General features: G+C 40.7%; 1 protein-coding gene across 2 annotated transcripts in view; it reads left to right on the top strand.

Annotated features, from left to right (window-relative positions):
* Positions 1-13,566: 13,566 nt before the first annotated feature.
* LOC129726046 (protein rhomboid) overlaps positions 13,567-18,319 on the top strand; it is a 165,908-nt gene continuing 161,155 nt past the window's right edge. For both annotated transcript variants that reach the window (XM_055682606.1, XM_055682607.1), the window contains exon 1: positions 13,567-14,103. The gene's annotated coding sequence lies outside the window, so the exon portion shown is untranslated. The remainder of the gene's footprint in view (positions 14,104-18,319) is intronic.

Raw genomic sequence — 18,319 nt, forward strand, 5'->3', positions numbered from 1 at the left:
CGATCTATTCTTCTTTCTCTACACGGTTCTGCATCGACGGTTTCTGCAGAACATTTTCCGGCAGCTATCGAGCCAGCAGGCATCAAACTCGCGGTTAAGTGTTATAATTTATAGCCTCAAGCTTGCAAACCAGACCGTTCCGTACAGCAATAGGTGCAATTGTTCTGAATAATTAATTACCGATAAAATTGCTTTCCGACCCAAGCCAGGGGCACCGTTCGTTCAATGATCTTTTTGTATATCGCTACTGATTGGGCAGTGGCCTCTGCGTACGCGAACTGCAAGCTCAGGGGTATCAATGAACAATGTTGGTGCACGTTTCCGAGCGTTGTTCCCGAAACCGGTGTTACACAGCTAATTTTCGCAATTATTATCTAATATATTACAGATAATTATTATTTTGATTATTATCTGCGTTTGCAGCATACGCCTAGATGCTTTATTACGACGCCGTCTGATATGCAGCCTACCATTACGAATGTTTGAGTTTGAGCCAGTATATGAAAAAATCTGAACCGGTAAAGTTGGTAAAGCTTTTTTTTTGTTATCAAAGAAGTTGGCTTTTGTTTCATGGCCGCAGAGAAATCGCGCTTTGTACTGTTTCGGTGAACCAATTAATCTACGATGTTGATTCCCAGGCTGCCTCCTACAGACAAGGGTACACTAGAGCGAGAGAGCGAGCGAGTGCCAAAGGTAACAACGTGAAATAATGGCAGCGGCTGAACCAGAAAGATACACAATCGCGATCTATAATCGGGCCAGCATCCAAAATTTTACTGTGCGGCGGCTGACTACCTCAGTTTCTACTGCTAAAATAGACCCAGGACGTGGGAACGAAACCCATCGGATAATGATGCCAACTAGCGTACTCTCCTTCCGACAGTTCGTACGCTGTTTTCAGTCATAATTATGCATAATATCGGAACAGGAAACTGCTACTGATGAAGTGACCGGCAAACAACAAAGTTAAAATTGATCCAAATAGAATTGGTTATGGAAAGCTATGGGTGGGATAGAATGTAAGAGTAAATATCATTCGAAATATTTATTTTTCTGATATGTATGCGTGGTTGTTCAAATGAAGTGCAGAATAAGAAACGTAGAAAATATTATGGATAGAATTTATTGTTAATTAATAATCTTTCCTGCCTAACTTACATTTACATTGTTAACGTGAGAATTAGAATACCAGATCTTTAGTTTAAGGGCGGCTCTAGTACAGCACCTTGATAGGGTTTCGAATCATTGCTAGAATACAATAGACAGGCAGATAGTCAAATCACCCAAAATCCTGCTACATCACATTCTCATCTAGCTTTCTCCTACTCGATTAACCAGAACAATTTATAGAGCCCTCACAGTTAACTAGAGTGATCAGGCTGGTTCGTTTGGAACCACCATAACGACTATAGTCGAACTAGGACACTAGCTGCGAGTGATTTTGAAGGGAATAAAAAAATGTAATGGAACTTCGGCCCGACCTTTTTACGGTTGATCATTATAATTAAGGTTGAATTGAAATTTTCGATTTCGAAACATTTGTTTTCCTCAGCTGAAGGAGAACTGCGGTCCATCTACTACCAAACATTTATTTACAAACATGCTATAGTAATTACCACACTTAATACCATCTGGTCGGAATTATAAACACTTTACAAATTTAAACTAAATCAGTAAAAAATTACATCCAAGTTCTCCACTTCTGATGTTACTCAGTCAAACATCAAAAGGAGGGGCCAAAGAGGTAGACGCTACGGGCCTCTTGATTGGAGGGTTCCGATCATGGAAACCAGAGTAACATGATTTTAAGGCTCAACTATCTGTATACACATATGTATATTACACCAACAATCCTAGACACGTCCTTGATTTATTGTTTATTTTTTCACACAGATAAGTAAGCGGCCTTTTGAGCACACCTCGTTAAGAATTTGAAGACTTTATCAAAGACTTTTCCAAAGCAAAAAGAGGGCGGCAGTGCTTCACGTAGTTTCAAAATTTAGGAAATTCTTCTACTCTAAAGTGTTTAACAATAAACGCTATCAAAAACAATTACTTGCCATTGAATGTTCTTGGGAAAGAGCACCCTAAAAATATCTGCCCCGGACCCCTCGAAACCCAAATTTAGCCCCGCCGATCGGTTGACTGCTGTCAAAATCCTAACTACACACCAAGAAAATATTACCAAGTGAACACGTAAATACAACGTAAATTTACGTAAACCTGAATGTTTTCATTGGTTTAGGTAAATAATACGCATAAAAATTGGTGAAAACAACGCAACAGCTTAATTATATGCGAATACTTAATTTTGGGTAAAAATTTGTATGGAGTTTTTGATATTGATATTGTTGATTCAAGGTATCCGATTTTACCTAAATGATGACATCCGTGCAGATACTCAAAAGCAGGTAAATCACTTTTACCTAAAAGTACTTTCCCGCACAGAAAGGCTGGTTTGCGTCAAAAATACGCATATTTAGGTATTTTTATTTTTCTGTGTACACACTTAAAATTGAAAACTTGTCGTGCTACTTCTACCTCAATTTATTTCATTACCTTTTAATAAAAAAAAGTGGTTCACGGACTGTTTTTTATTACAGTTCACAACAATAATCCTCATGATATACGCATGTTTTCAACCTGATTTTGTGCAGCTTTTCCATTTGGTATTTTTATGCCATTTTATAAACTTTTATGTGTGCATTAAACAAATGGACTTTTTTCGGGTAGGAATGAAAAAACTATGACAGAAAATTGAGCTCGATTAATTTCCCATGGAAGGCTTACTTGCAAAAAATTCTACGTCCTAGTGAGTGGTCTCCCGGAAGTTAACCGAAACATTCGCCATTGCGGACAAAAACACGCCTGTAGGCATGATTTTGAGTTCTTTCTTTGTTATATTCATCGATTCCACCTCAGTTTTCGCGACAAAATTGTTGGAGTAGATCTTACGCTTCAAATTTGGAAAATCTATACCAAGCCCCTTAGCAGAGTGATTTATATAAAAAAAAAATTATCGGTTTCCGTTAGACTCTACTAGTTAGACTCTACTAGATTTCTAGTAGAGTCTAACGGAAACGATAATTATTTCTTTTGATTCTTACGCTTCAAGTTTTCCCAGAATCTCTCGATGGGGTGTAGCTGAGGGACGCTAGGCGGGTTCGCCGACTATTACATTTAACCGTACCATCTCCTTCAACGATCGCTTCGAGTAGTTGTTAGCCTTGCTGCTCAGGGTTGGGAGGAAATATGACGGATGGGGGAGTGAATGTAAGCCTCAAGCAGCTTCTATACCAACCACGCAACTCTTATTCTTGCGAGCAGGAACTAAGGGAAAGTGAACCACCTAGCGGACCTCGACCATGGTGGAAAGCTTTGCCAAACATGTACTTGGTAACTATTACTTGCTCAAAAGCTTCTGTTCAGTGCACCTTCTCGTTAAATCAGTAGCGACGAGGGGTGGAAACTCCTTTCAAGTTACGAATACCGGACTAAGTGGCGGGTGTAAATTAGTGTGGATTATAAAATTTGCGTACATACATTTAACTTATAATATATTCATCCCGATTCGATACAATATTGCTCTTAACCTAGGTTTACTTGCGCTTTTCTGCCTGTGTAACTCTCATTGTACTCTTTCCAATTTTCCGCGGGTCGACCTCGCTGTACGGTTTTTTCTGCTTGCTGTTCCCCTGCTTTGGCTCACCGGCTTCGGACCACCGGTTGGGTACACCGGCGTTGGCAGCTACTCGTATCAGGGTATCTCTGCCGATTAACCTGGGCGGGATCACGTTCGCGTGCACTCCGCACGACTGTGGCGTATTGTATAGCACCGCTCCTGCGGGGTGGGGAATATTGGGCCAAATCGAATGGCGACCTGGCGACGAGCAATTGTCGGGAAGAATATCTGGGGTAAAACCAGAACAAAACACAAAAAAGCCCCTCCAAGGACCTGTTCGGGGACAATTAGCAATGATTTCAGGCTCTCTTAAAACTACGTTACACAGGCGTTCTAGTATATAAATATGAAATTTTACTTTTTTCTTGTACATAAATGACTTTTCTTTAACTTTTAAAACACTCTCTTCAGCGCTTCTCTCTTCTTTGTATTCGTTGCTAGTACACTATATTCATTTTAAATAGAATTTAGATTAGATTTAGACATCGCTTTGTTTTACACAATCAACTTTTACATACAATAACTTTTTACTGAAATGACCTTTTCTTTAGGTTTTCACACAATTACCTTTTAAATCGTGTCTTTTGTTTTTTTCACACAATTAGCTTTTATGTCCTGACTGTTCCTTTTGTACTTTTCTTCTTAATTTACACGGATTTACACCCTTGCTTTTCGTTTCGTCTTTTAGAATAAAACTGATTTCGCGCGCACTTCTAACTTCGCTACTTGTTCAACGTAAAAAGAGCGTTCACAGCTTTAGCTGAGCCTTATAAACCCTCTCAGGTTTCCCGCATTTTGACGTCTTTCTCTCTCTTGGCAACACTTCCCGGTCGTTACTTAGGATGGCCCGAAACCCTTGTGGCAAAATCTGCCAAAGTGCATCTGCTCGCAGACCGGTATGAGCGACCCCTCCGTCCCAGACGCGAAGCGTCAGACTTGGAGGGATATCACCCGTACAGAGTGGAGTAGTCGTGGTTGTGAAGAAAAGCTTGCCTCCGTGAGTGACCCCTCCGTCCAAGACGCAAAGCGCCAGACTTGGAGTGATATCACTCACTTAGGGGGCTTTTTGCAGAGTCGTACTAAGGGAGTGAAAGGCTTTGGATTTGGAACCAAGGGTTACATAGTGGGCCGACGCCGTCTTCGCCCATATGGTATTTCTTGACAAACGACGAGAATTCCGGCAGGCGCTTCGTAATATGAATTTTCCCTTTCACGGCTAGTCTAGAGCAAAAGAAGAGCGTCTTTGACATCACCTAGTCCCTGATTGTCAGCCACAGCAGCACCTTCTTGGGGAACTTGGTGTGTAAAATAGACCTCACCTCGAAGCTCACTTGCTTTGTGGAAAAAGCAAAAAAGTTCTGCCAGTCGTTGCCATTCAGGGTTAGATAGGTCTCGTCATCCATTTAACCGACACGTCACGATTCGCCGGAAAAATCGCCTTGACTATCTTATACATGCGATGCTGCTGGATAATTGCCTGCAACTTTGAGACCTGTGGACGGGACAGCCGCTTCCTGACATGTATGTCAGGTCGCTATAATGCGTGTTCGTAATATGCGAACTTCTCTGCTCACGTCAGATTCGGGATTTCTGGAAATGTTGCCAGATATATTTTTCTTTTGATAAAATATATGAAGACTTCAAACTGACGTAAGCAGAGTTGTCATAAGGGTGGGTAATTTATTACGAATTTTGCATTATAGCATCCACCATTATGGCGCGTAAAAAGCAGGATACCTGACATCCCAAATGTCCTTTGAAAAAAATTATGAAAAAAATCTTGTTTTTTGAGCATTTGGTGGATATTACCTCTCAATGACAGTTCGCCCATGGTATATGGGGCTTCTTAAACAACACTCTCGCATCGCTAGAACCGCGATACACATACCCTTCGTAACGAAATAGCTTGCGTGAACATTTGTACGTTTCCGATGTTGAATTTGGTAGACGAACGCGCGTGTCGTCGCCCTCTCGCAATCGATAGAATTAGAACCGCGATACACATACAAATTTCGAAAAAAACACGTGAAAAAGAACTAACACAAATCTCCCTCATACCCGTGATGCTGGTGGAGTGTGCAGGAGTATATCCGGCCTCTAGTAGCAACAAGTATCGAACTAACTTTCCTTTTCATTGCTTATTCGGCAGCCGAACAGATAAGTCGAGATTTCTGTTTGCTCTGCAGTTTACCGTATTAAATTCTCGCTTTATTTTAGCGTTCGCGTCCCAGTGCAGTGTTGTGGTGGTGATACGCTGTGGGTGCTAACGAGTGCGCTACGATCAGCGTTTGTGTTAATTTTCCCCCTAGCAGCTGAGGAGTGCTGTAGTGGTGCTGCGCGTGTGCTGGTACGTGTCGTGCCGGTCCGAGTGTGGATATTCCGTCTCGCAGCAGTGAAGGTCAACTCGATTGGTGGTGGATCCCCACAGGGGAAAAAGCAAGCGGTTTCGCTGCTTTGCTGTTGGAGCGACAGCGTAACCGGTGCTGGTTCACATCTACATATAAAAGATAAGTGTCAACCATTCTTTTCTCTCTTCCTTTCCTATATATATATATACATACATATTTCGGTTTTGGATTCGCTTAGTCATTTTTTTTTTCTTATATATAGTCGCTTTCTTTACATTTAGGAATATAAGTATTCAACTGCATATATCTTATAACTCTTAACGACAGATAGTTCACAGCCGCTCCATGGCGGCGGGTGGATTGTCTATCCCTCCGGACCTCTCATCCGGTTCAGGGGGTGAAGAGTCCGAAATGGATTTCTCTGACATCCCGAAAAACGATGTAGATGGCTTCTTTGACGTTATAAAAAAACGAAAAAGAGCGCGCAAAACTGTCTCGCCTGTGCCACCCACTAATGATGTAACAGTTCGGGTGAAGAAATATAAGGAAGACCAACTTGGACTTCGTTGGGTAGTTTTCTTCCGGCCCAGAAACAAACCCCTAAAGGTCGTTCAGATTTGTAAACTTCTGCGAAAAAGATATACCAGCTTGGTAGAGGTTTGTAAAGTTAAAGCCGATAAACTGAAGGCCACATTTTCTGATCTTCAACATGCAAATGCAGTTGTTGAAGATCAAAACTTTACGATCGAGTACCGGGTGTATATTCCGGCTCGAGCAACTGAGATCGAGGGCGTCATAACGGAACCCGATCTCACAGAGAAAGAAGTTATGGAAGGAGCGGGTCGTTTCAAAAACCCGAACCTCCCAGGAATTAAAGTCTTAGAGTGCCGGAGAATGTACTCTAAGGACAACATGGGCAGCTACTCTCCGAACGATTCGTTTCGAGTCACCTTCGAAGGGAAAGTGCTCCCAGATTTCTTCGAGCTGTACAAGCTCAGACTACCGGTACGACTTTTTATCCCAAAAGTCATGTCGTGTACAAATTGTCTGCAGCTAGGGCACACGAAAACCTACTGCAGCAATAAAACCAAATGCTGCAAGTGTGGGGAAATCATGGAGAGTAACCATGCTTGTAGTGAACAGGAAGCAAAATGCTCCCTATGTGGCGGTAGCCCACACAAAGTCGAGACGTGCGAAAAATATAAGCTACGGTTTGACGCACTGAAAAAATCGACAAAACAACGTAGTAAGCAGTCTTTCGCACAGATGCTAAAGACTGCCCTACAGCAGGAAGAAAATCGTTACTCCAGTTTGGAGAACGATGATTCGAATGATGACGAGGAGGATTATCAACCACTCCCGTCAACCGGAGCTGTGCGAAAACGGCCAAGTGCATCTTCTCCTAAGCTCCCCAGAAAGGAGCAGAAGAAGACGCTAACTGATACTCCACAAGGTTCCGCTCCAAAGCAAAATGCTAAAGCGACTCCTCCTGGTTTCAGAGTTAACTACGATCAGGAGTTTCCTAAACCTCCAGGGAAACAATCTGCTACCACCCCTAAACTGTCAACGGAGTCTGAAATACCGTCTACTGATGGGCGTATTTCATTCAAAATGATCGTTGAATGGATATTCACCACTTTTGGTTTATCCGATGCTCTTAAAAGTATGATTTCGGCTTGGCTTCCAACAATTTGCATGTTGGGTAAGCAACTAAGCACCAAATGGCCCCTCCTCGCGTTCGTATCCTTCGATGTCTAAATCAGACAGCCGAAGTGACGAATCGACAACAAGGATCATACAATGGAACTGTAGAAGCTTGATCCCCAAATTAGATAAATTTAAACTCCTGCTTCACGATAGCAAATGCGATATTTTCGCGCTATCTGAAACATGGTTATCAACTGATACGACACTAGCCGTTCAAGACTTCAATATCATCCGTTTAGACCGAGGAAACTCTTATGGCGGAGTGCTCCTTGGTATAAAAAAATGCTACCCATTCTTTCGAATTCCTCTCCCAGCAATTGATGGCATAGAAATTGTTGCTTGCCATATAACAGTTGCTGGTGAGAGCCTTACGGTCGCATCAGTCTACATTCCACCTAGAGCTATTATAAACCGGTTGCAGCTAACACAAATAACGGAACTGCTGCCGACTCCACGCCTTATCCTGGGAGATTTCAATTCTCACGGTATAGCGTGGGGAGCACCTGGAGATGATAACCGGGCTATTCTTATTGAAAGCTTACTAGACGAGTTCGATATGACCCTATTGAACATACCTGGGTTAGCTACAAGAATAGCAAGGCCTCCAGTACGAGAGAGCACTTTAGATTTATCTATGTGTTCCTCCTCAATAGCTTTGGATTGTAAATGGGAGATTATTCAAGATCCCCATGGTAGTGATCATTTGCCAATAAGTATTTCGATTATGAGCAGGCTCCAGTCTGTTACCACAGTCGAAGTAGAGTATGATCTCACCCGGAATATTGATTGGGAAAAATTCTCGAACATGATATCCCAGGAGCTCGAAACAACCGACGAGCTTTCTCCATCAGACGAATACAACTTCCTTGCGACATTAGTTTTAGATAGCGCGTTGCAATCTCAGACGAGGCCCGCCCCTGAGAACAAGTTGAAAATTCGCCCTAACAAACAATGGTGGGACAAAGAATGCACCGAGATGAAAAAAACTCTGAAAAAAGCATACCTAGCATTCAGGAAAGATCATTCCATTCAACTTTTTGATCAGTTTAGAGAGCTGGAACTGGAACAGGCTAAACTGCACAAACTGAAAAAAAGATCATACTGGCAAAATTTCATAAGCACGTTACCCAGAGATGCTTCTATGAGCTATCTCTGGAATACGGCTCGAAAAATGCGCAATAGGTCCGACAGTAATGAGGCTAATGAATACTCTGAACGTTGGATCTATGATTTCGCAAAAAAAGGTATGCCCAGACGCTGTCCCATCACAGCAAAAATTCAGCGATACAACGGCTATTGAAGAACCAGAATTTACCATGTTGGAGTTTTCAATTGCCCTCGCGTCTTGCAAGAATAAGGCTCCAGGACCGGACAGGATCAAATTTAATTTGATGAAAAACCTGCCGGACTCGGCCAAGCTACGATTTCTTAAACTGTTTAATAAGCTAATCAGGAACAATATGATTCCGGAAGCTTGGAGACAGGTTAAGATTATCGCAATCAAAAAGCCAGACAAATCTGCCGCAGATCACCGCTCGTACAGGCCGATTGCGATGCTCTCATGCATACGCAAATTGCTTGAAAAAATGATCCTGCGTAGACTTGACAACTGGGCAGAAACAACTAACCAACTATCAGAGACCCAGTTCGGCTTTCGTAGGGGCAAGGGCCCTAACGATTGCCTGGCATTGCTAGCCACAGAAGCGGAAATGGCTCTTGGCAGCAAACAACAAATGACCTCGGTTTTCCTGGATATCACAGGCGCATTTGACTCAGTTTCAATCGAAATTCTTTCCGAGAAACTGCATCAGAGAGGATTCTCCCCTATATTAACAAACTTTTTGATCAACCTGCTGTCTGAAAAGCATTTACTTTTCAACCACGGTTCTTCAACAATAACACAAACAAGCTACATGGGTCTCCCCCAAGGCTCTTGTCTGAGTCCGCTGTTGTACAACTTCTACATCAATGACATCGACACATGCTTGACGGACGGCTGTACAATGCGCCAGTTAGCTGACGACTGCGTTGTATCAGTCACGGCGACTCTAGCTGTAGACATGAAAAACAGCCTGCAAAATACGCTAGATTATCTGACCGGTTGGGCCAGTTGTCTTGGAATCGAATTCTCGCTTGAAAAAACGGAGATGGTAGTCTTTTCAAAAAAGCGACCACCACCTCGCTTCGAGCTAGTTCTGTCCGGAATACCCATCACTCAGTCACCTAGCTTCAAGTATCTAGGAGTATGGTATGACTCTAAGTGCACATGGGAAAAACATATCAATTACCTGAAGCAAAGATGCCAACCGAGAATTAATTTTCTTCGGATGGTAACAGGAACATCATGGGGAGCGCATCCAGAGGATTTAATACGACTCTACCAAACCACTATTCTGCCCGTAATAGAATACGGCAGCATATGCTTCAGAGAAGTCGCAGCCTCACACATGCTGAAGCTAGAGAGGATACAATACCGTTGTTTGCGTATCGCTCTAGGCTGCATGCAATCGACACATACCATGTCTCTAGAGGTCATTGCGGGAGTACTACCACTCAAAGAGAGGCTATTCGAGTTGGCTCTTCGTTTCCTCATCAGACCAGCGGTTCATGACCATGGAGATAAACCCTTCGGTTGTTGCTCCATCCCGTGAGATTTCAACATCGCTCAACAATTCTTCTGTTGTATTTGATTTGACGATGAAACTAGAAATCCATGGAATTCCCGAACACCTTAAACCAACAGTTGTGCCATTAATATTTTCGGCAAAATTCGGCCACCTCCCAGAACAGAACTCCTTTTTCACGGACGGATCTGTGATGGATGGACAATCCGGATATGGCGTTTTTAACACAGATCATCACATATCCTGCAAACTGGCACAGCCTTGCTCCATATATGTAGCTGAATTAGCTGCCATACACAATTCGCTGCGAATTATCGAGCTCAAGACACCAGGCAATTATTTCATCTTCTCGGACAGCCTCAGTTCAATCGAAGCTCTCCGATCGATTAAACCGGTCAAGCACCCGTCCTATTTCCTTCCGGAAATTAGACGGATATTAGAAGTGCTGGTTGATCGGTCTTTCATTATCCGCTTTGTGTGGGTCCCCTCTCATTGCTCAATCCCAGGCAATGAAGAAGCTGATTTATTAGTGAAAAGGGGTGCCATAGAAGGAGATATATTTGATAGACCGATCATCTATACCGAGTATTTTCACTTGCCTCGACAACTGGCCCTGGCAAACTGGCAGGAAAAATGGGATAAAGACGATCTTGGGCGATGGATGCACTCGATTTCGCCCAAAGTGTCTACAAAAGCTTGGTTCAAAGGGTTAGATTTAACTCGAGATTTCATTCGAGTTATTTCGCGCCTAATGTCCAATCACTATGTTGCAAACGCACACCTCTATCGAATAAACTTAGTCGATAGTAATCTGTGCGAATGTGGAGGGTACGAAGATATTGACCACATAGTCTTCGTATGCCCTAAGTACCACAGAGCAAGGGCCAAGCTTATAGATTCTCTCCGGAAACAGAAAGTGACGTTTACAATGCAAGTACGGAATGTGCTTGCTAGCCGCAACCCCGCGCTTGTAATACCCATTTACGACTTTTTAAGAGATATCAAGTATCGAATTTGATTATCTCTATGCTTTCTCTCCTAATTTCTCCCAACACAACAATCTTAAAAAGTTTCACACTAATTCTGTTTTTTTTTCTTCTTTCTTTCGTTCATCTTTTTTATAGAAACATGAATCATCGCTTCTTTTTGAGAGACATGATCCACCGAACTTAGATATAAGTTTTGATTTCAAATAGATAAGGAACCATCACCCTCAACGAATAGTAGTAAGGATTAGTATTTAGTTATAAAGAGAAAAACTTTGATGTTAATGTTAGTCGTAGGCTTAAATGACATGTATTTTTAAATTGTATTTTTGAAAGAGAAAAGATGAGAGGGTTTTTATGCCTGTTTGAGGAGGAGCAGTCGGGATACAGGCTCTACTCAAGCTGGCTTTTCCCTACTCCAAAAGATATTCGGCCCCGTTATGCTTCGCGGTTGGGCCTTAATAAATATTAGAGTTTAAAAAAAAAAAACTTTCCTTTCCTTCCTTCCTCCCTTTGATCTACGTTCTGGACCGGCAGGCGTTGGTACTGATCAGCATGTAGGGATGATTGGAGATGAACATCGAATATCTAAGTCCCAAGCAATAATTGATAAATTCGATGTGCAATTCCAGTCGATCCTGGTCAGTAACGAAGTGGTGGCAACCGGTGGTGATCAATCAACCTTAAGCTCAAGCTCAAGCTCAAAAGATATGGGCTTTCAAAGTTAGTGCGCAACGCATTTTCAAGCGAGAAGCGAGTGAACAGTACTATCATTGACAATCCCAGTTTTAGTTATATGCAAAAATTATGTAAGGTTTGTAAAATTAGTTTGATAGAAATGCTTTTTAGTCGCAAAACAGTCAGAATATATGCTTAAGGCCTAAACACAATGGATACTTTGCGGCCATTTGACAGTTAGCCCATACATTTTCTGTCAAATTAACGTCAACGCAACGCAAACGTATCCATTGTGTTTGGGCCTTTAGTCTGTTACCCAACTTAATGATGAAGACAGTACACTTTATGCCCCTAACAACTCGCAAGCCTACCTACACATTTTACTAACAGAACAATGCAAAATGTAGTTGGGGGACAACCGTACAGAACGCACCAGCGGGGTAAGATCGTCCGTGCTATTACTTTTAGCCATTATGGTGCACTTTTTGGTATGAGAATTGAAGAAAACTGGGTTTGGGAGCATTTCTCGCTTGAAAATGCGTTGCGGCACCAACTTTGAAAGCCCATATCTTTTGATAAAAAAATAACACCACTTCTAAATTTTCAGGAAAGTTTTGAAATTTCGTCGAAAATACTTGTGATTTTTTCAGGTTTTTCAGTGCCCCAGAACATAGGTTTTCAACATATTGTTTTAAATAGTTACTATTGAAAAAATATTTTTTTCTCCAAAAAATGCATCTGCTGTGAAAATTTCATCAAATTCGATGCAATTTTGACCTAAATTTCAAATGACAATAACAACTTGTAAACTTACTCAAATTTAATTAAAATTGAAAAATCAAGTTCACGAGTGAAACTCTTGAAGTTTTTAATATTTATTTGAAAAAATTATACATCGCGATTTTTAGTGATCCGTTTCACAAATTCTGACCCAATGACAATTTAACCAATTGAGTCTAAGAAAAATGATTTAAAACGAAAAAAAAGGTAATAATATATGAAGAAACAGGAAAAGAAATTAAAAAAAATCAGAACTATTTTAATACGATGTTCTCGAGTTTTTCAATAGAATAGAAAGTAAATAGCATTCTAGTTCTAGTCGTCTATTGCTTCTATTACAGCGAAGTGACAATCAAGCATTGCACGGTGTGCTCAATCACGTGGTAAATACGCAAGCGCATGAATTTATGATTTTTCCTTAGATATCTGTTGTGTCCATGCTTCTCCCTCAAGCCTCTCCATTCCTGTATATGTAGGGTACACTCACTTTCCTGACATAAACGTAGAGATGCTCATATCGCGTAACATAGTATAACACGTTTATTGTTGGAATATCTCCTTCGCATTATGACGAATATGGGAATTCTACCCGAATAGTATTTCGCAGGTAATAAATAAATTGAAAACTTGATATGCTCACAAAGAATGATTTACTTAAATCAAGTTTTTAACAGCGCACCCCTAAATATGATTCACGCTTTTTCTGCCCTTCCGCAAATCTTCGCTCTCTGCGTCGCAGCGCAGCGACACACTCTATCAAAGTACTCACGGATGAAAACAAATGGCGTAAACAATACAATCGGCTGCCGCGTTTCGGATTGTGCAATTTCCGCGAATTTTCCATCGAATTGCAGTGGTCTAGTGTGCATTTCGTTGCATGTGATAACGGCAAACGCAGAGGTGACGTGATTAGAACCAAAGGCTCGCTAGAAGTAGTGATTTTTCGAATGGCAATCTATCAGACTTCCTATTAAAGTTTGCTGCAGTTCATTCAACCCCCTAGTGAAGGTAAAGTGTAGCTGTAATGGGGGTTAGTGAAATGGGTTGTATATTTTGGGGGAAGTTCGGGAAAATAACGATGCCCTCTGCCAGTGTTTCCAGGCGTAAAAATTTAGTTTGCTGTGCTTTCATGGTAGAGTCCTAGCGAAAAAAAAAACATTTATCACTAAGTGTTCAGCTTCTAGGATGTGTTCAGGAACTGTTTTTTATTGATGTGAAAAGTAAGACGAATATAGAAGTTTTTTTGACGTTTCAATGGACTTGATTTAAAATTTGGCAGTTAGCGTTACTTCATAAGGGTGAGTTTCCGGTGGTAATGTATATATTGCACTGAAACTGTGCGAAGCATCCGAAATTGTTCTGTGGTGCTTCTTCACACGTTTTGATTTGATAAATGCTGTAAGGGGCCATCCACATACCACGTGGACAGATTTTTAACGATTTTGCCCCCCCCCCCTCTCCCCCTCCGTGGACAATTGACCATGTAAATTCTAAAAAAATTGTATGGACCGTGGACATTAGCCACCCCCCCACCCCCCAAAGCTGTCCACGTGGTGGATGACCCCTCCTAAAAACTATCGCAATTTATTGGGAATGACTTTTCTGTTGATTTTGACTGTATAGGGTAACGGGGGTATTTTGGCCCACATGCATATTTTGGCCCACCCGGTAACATTTTACGCATTTTATCTGATAAATTCAATGAATATTAGAAAACTATGCATGCAACATTGAATAACACACCTAAGAATCATACTACACTATAATTTTCGGCGAAAGACTGGCTCTATGTAGTGTTATTTTGGAATTAGTTCATACATATTCAAAGTCATGGCTGAGTCAACCCAAAGTGAAGAGGAAGTGGTAATATACAAGTCAACGTCCGGAAGCTATTGTAACAAATATGTATGTTTTTGAAACAATTTGTTGTTGTAGTAATATCAATAAAATGTCATAGAAACAGTTTGTATACTCTAACATGATGGAAAAAGTTGAAAAAGTGGTTAAACGCATGGCCGAAATATGTTTGCCTCTTTCTGAAGCAAACATATTTTGGCCATGCCAAGTTTTGACATCTCTTTGATTACCGTTCGGCCGTTGCACGTGAATAAGAAAGCAGCTTGTGACAATTCACAGGTAATTACTTCTTAATTTATCACATTTAACTATGTGAAATTAGATGAGAATGCCTGTCAAACCGCTATAAGCCAAATCATTTCATTTTTAGATGCCTAAAATTTACAAAAATTCACAGCAGAAGGATGTTCTCCTCAAGCCCACTATTTTTGCTCTAAAAATACTGATGATGATCTTAAATATAATTAGTCCGAACTATTTCCATACACGTCTGTAGATATAAAGGTGGGCCAAAGTAAAAATTTGGTGGACCAAAATATGTTCTTAGTACTTCGTAGAAATTTTGATATTTCTAGGATATTTTTCAATATATTGCATTGTTGAACGGTGTATATTAAAATAGACACTTAGCTTTTAACAATGGTATAATAGAGTAGGTATTTATGTTGAAAAATTGTGTTTGTTTTTAATGAACTGTGCGAACACTTCCCAAAGCTGGCCAATATACCCCCGTTACCCTATATACTTTTATATGCAAAAGGGTTGTTGTTTCGATTAGTACCCGAGATTGCAGCGTTTGCAAAATAAAATAATGCGGTTGATTTTGAGATGCAATAGATACACTTCCTCGTCCTTGATGCTTGACGCTTTGCAATGGCTACCGGTGAAGCAACGAATTGTTTTTCTGACAATGGTGTTCATTTTTAAAGTAGCTAATGGATTGCTGCCCCGATATTTGTGTGATCGAATTGTTAGAGGAAGTGACATCCATAGATATAACACAAGAAATGCGGGAGAAATTAGAACACCACATTTTTTAACTAGTGCTCACAAAATTCATTGTTCTTTAAAGGAATAAATTTATACAATTCGATGCCTAGACACATCAGACGTACGGCGACGCTATCAGAATTCAAGAGACTATGCATTTCACACGTCAAAGCTGAATTTTAAGCAGTTATTTAATTTTTTTTTAATTTAGCTGAACTGTAGTTGACAAAGTTCTTGTAACGGATGATCTCTGTGGACTCTGCTTATATAGTTTTTTAAAGGAATATGGTAGCACTGAAAACCTATTATGTTCGTCACGAGGGTGATGATGGATTTTGTAATTATTGATGTAGTATAAAATAAAATAGAGTAGTCTACGAAGGTTTGAAATATCGTCGATGATCAGATATGAAGGACTGATCATTTTGACATTATCAAGATACTCGTCAGAGTAATCGAAACGATTTTAGTTCTGCTGGTTGTTATTGGACATTGCTTTCCTAGCCGGTCTAGGATATTTTCGAGTTGGAAATATTCTCGACCTCCTAGGTGGGGGCTCTCTTATAAATCACATCGAAGTTGACAGTTGGACTTGTGCTTTGCTTGCTGATCACGGCAGGAATGGCCTCGTCGGGATTCTATCGACTTTGTGGATGATTACACTGGATGTTGGCTTAACTCAGATGCAATTAATGTCTTTTGGCTGACAGTTGCAAATAAATTGATACCGACAACGCTTTGTCGATAAATTACTTGATTTTTGACGAATATTTTCTCTATTTGAATCGCAGCAAAGCATTGGATCAATTGTGAAGAAATTTATATCTGTGATGAAAACCAGTTCGTTTTGTTTGCTTATCTGGTTTAATTGTTTTATAATAATTATCTTGTAGATAAATCGTCTTTCTCAAACCTTTGTAGGGGTAAGAGGTGGGACCATCATCATCATCACCCTTCAACTGGTCTTTAAGTGAAAGTTACTTTAATTTTCCACTAATAATTTACAGCTCTGAGTCTGTTTTGCGTTTATTTGTAACATGGGACTTAAATTTATATTTTTTCATCATTTGAGCAATAAACATAGCTTTTTCTTGTGATTTTTCGAGAGCATACGTAATGTGAAGAAGTTTCTGAGGTGAATTTCAGAAGTGATGAAAATTCACATGGGACTGTTATGCATTTATGGGCAGTACACTCCGTTTAGGCAAGTTCTCTTGCGCAAAAAAATATAATATGGCGTTCTGCGCTTAGCCTTGAACTGCAACTCGTTGACAACTGTCTTTTGTGTCTTTTTGAGGTTCCGCTTGACGATAGCCCAATATTTTTGTAGGGTGGAGCTCTGGTGTGTTGGGAAGGTTCATGTCCTTTGGCACCACCTGGACGTTGTTCGCGGTATATCACTACACGGCCTTTTTTCCGTAATGGCAAGATACCAAATTCGGCTAAAACAGAACGGAACAACTATCTTGTTTGAAGAAAGGTAACAGACGTTTTTGGGCACTCCTGCACAAAAATTTCTTGTTTGACGAAATCTTTCGCGTCGAAAATGTTGCTCTTCAAACCACAGAAACAGATGGCCTGCCACACGAGAAATTTTTTTGCAAACTTCGACAGTTTAATGTGTTTGGAAATCACTGCCACCTTTTCTTTTCCAGTTGCCACATAAAATTCCTGTCCAGGAAGCTGTTTAAAGCCTGCCTTGACGTAAGTTTCACCATTCTGTACCACGCAATCAAACTTCGTCAGCATCTTCACTTTCAACTTTCGCGCTCGTTGCCTGGCCGACTTGTTTAGCTCATCATCCTGATTTGGAGTCAATGAAATCGACAGTCCAGTTCGTTCTTTAGTTCGATTCTCAGTTGTAGACGACACCCCGGCCTGCTTGCGACTTCTCGGACGAAAAGAATAGGATTCCACTTGAAACTGCTGACCACTCTTTCCGACGTTTTTGCGGCCTTCGGATATCGATTTCCCCGCGTTCCTGTCTTCCTGAAAGTCGACAAACATTTTTCAAACATTTTTGTTACGGTGGTGACGGTTGATTTGGCCACATTTAACAATTTTGCCAACTTGGCGGGCGAGTAGGATTTTCGCGATGCGCGAGCAAAATTTTGATGCGTTGCTTCTCCTACTTCGACGCCATTTTTACAGCTGAGGAGCAAATGTCAGAATCAAAAATACATCTTTGAAATGAGGAGTGTTCATTTTTTTTGATACTCTATAAAAATGATACGGCAAATCAGAGTTGACCATTTTGTTATCGAACACCCTTTAATAGCTATTTAGCAAGAATGATTAAAAAGAGCGTCCACATCAATCTACGCTTGGGTCTGCTTTGGGGACAGTGTGCAATGTGTGTCGTCCAATTTATAGCATCAGCCTGTTGATTGCGTGGAAACAACAGTAGCTATCAGCGTCATAACTTGTAAAAAATCACTATGAAAAGTTATGTTGAAAAATAGATTTTAAGGATCATTTTATTGAAAACTCGACAAAAGTCTATTGAAATAGGCATATAGAATATGATGTCTCCGACCACAAAAGATCAAAATAATGGTCGCAGTGGTCCAGATCTTACAAAAAATATGTTTTCGGCAAAGTTGTTTGTTATTAAGTATGCCATATTCCTGCCGAACAAAATGGATTTTTATATGCAAAAATGAGAAA

The sequence above is a fragment of the Wyeomyia smithii genome, chromosome 2 (assembly GCF_029784165.1).
Source record: "Wyeomyia smithii strain HCP4-BCI-WySm-NY-G18 chromosome 2, ASM2978416v1, whole genome shotgun sequence".
Classification (NCBI taxonomy): Eukaryota; Metazoa; Arthropoda; class Insecta; order Diptera; family Culicidae; genus Wyeomyia; species Wyeomyia smithii.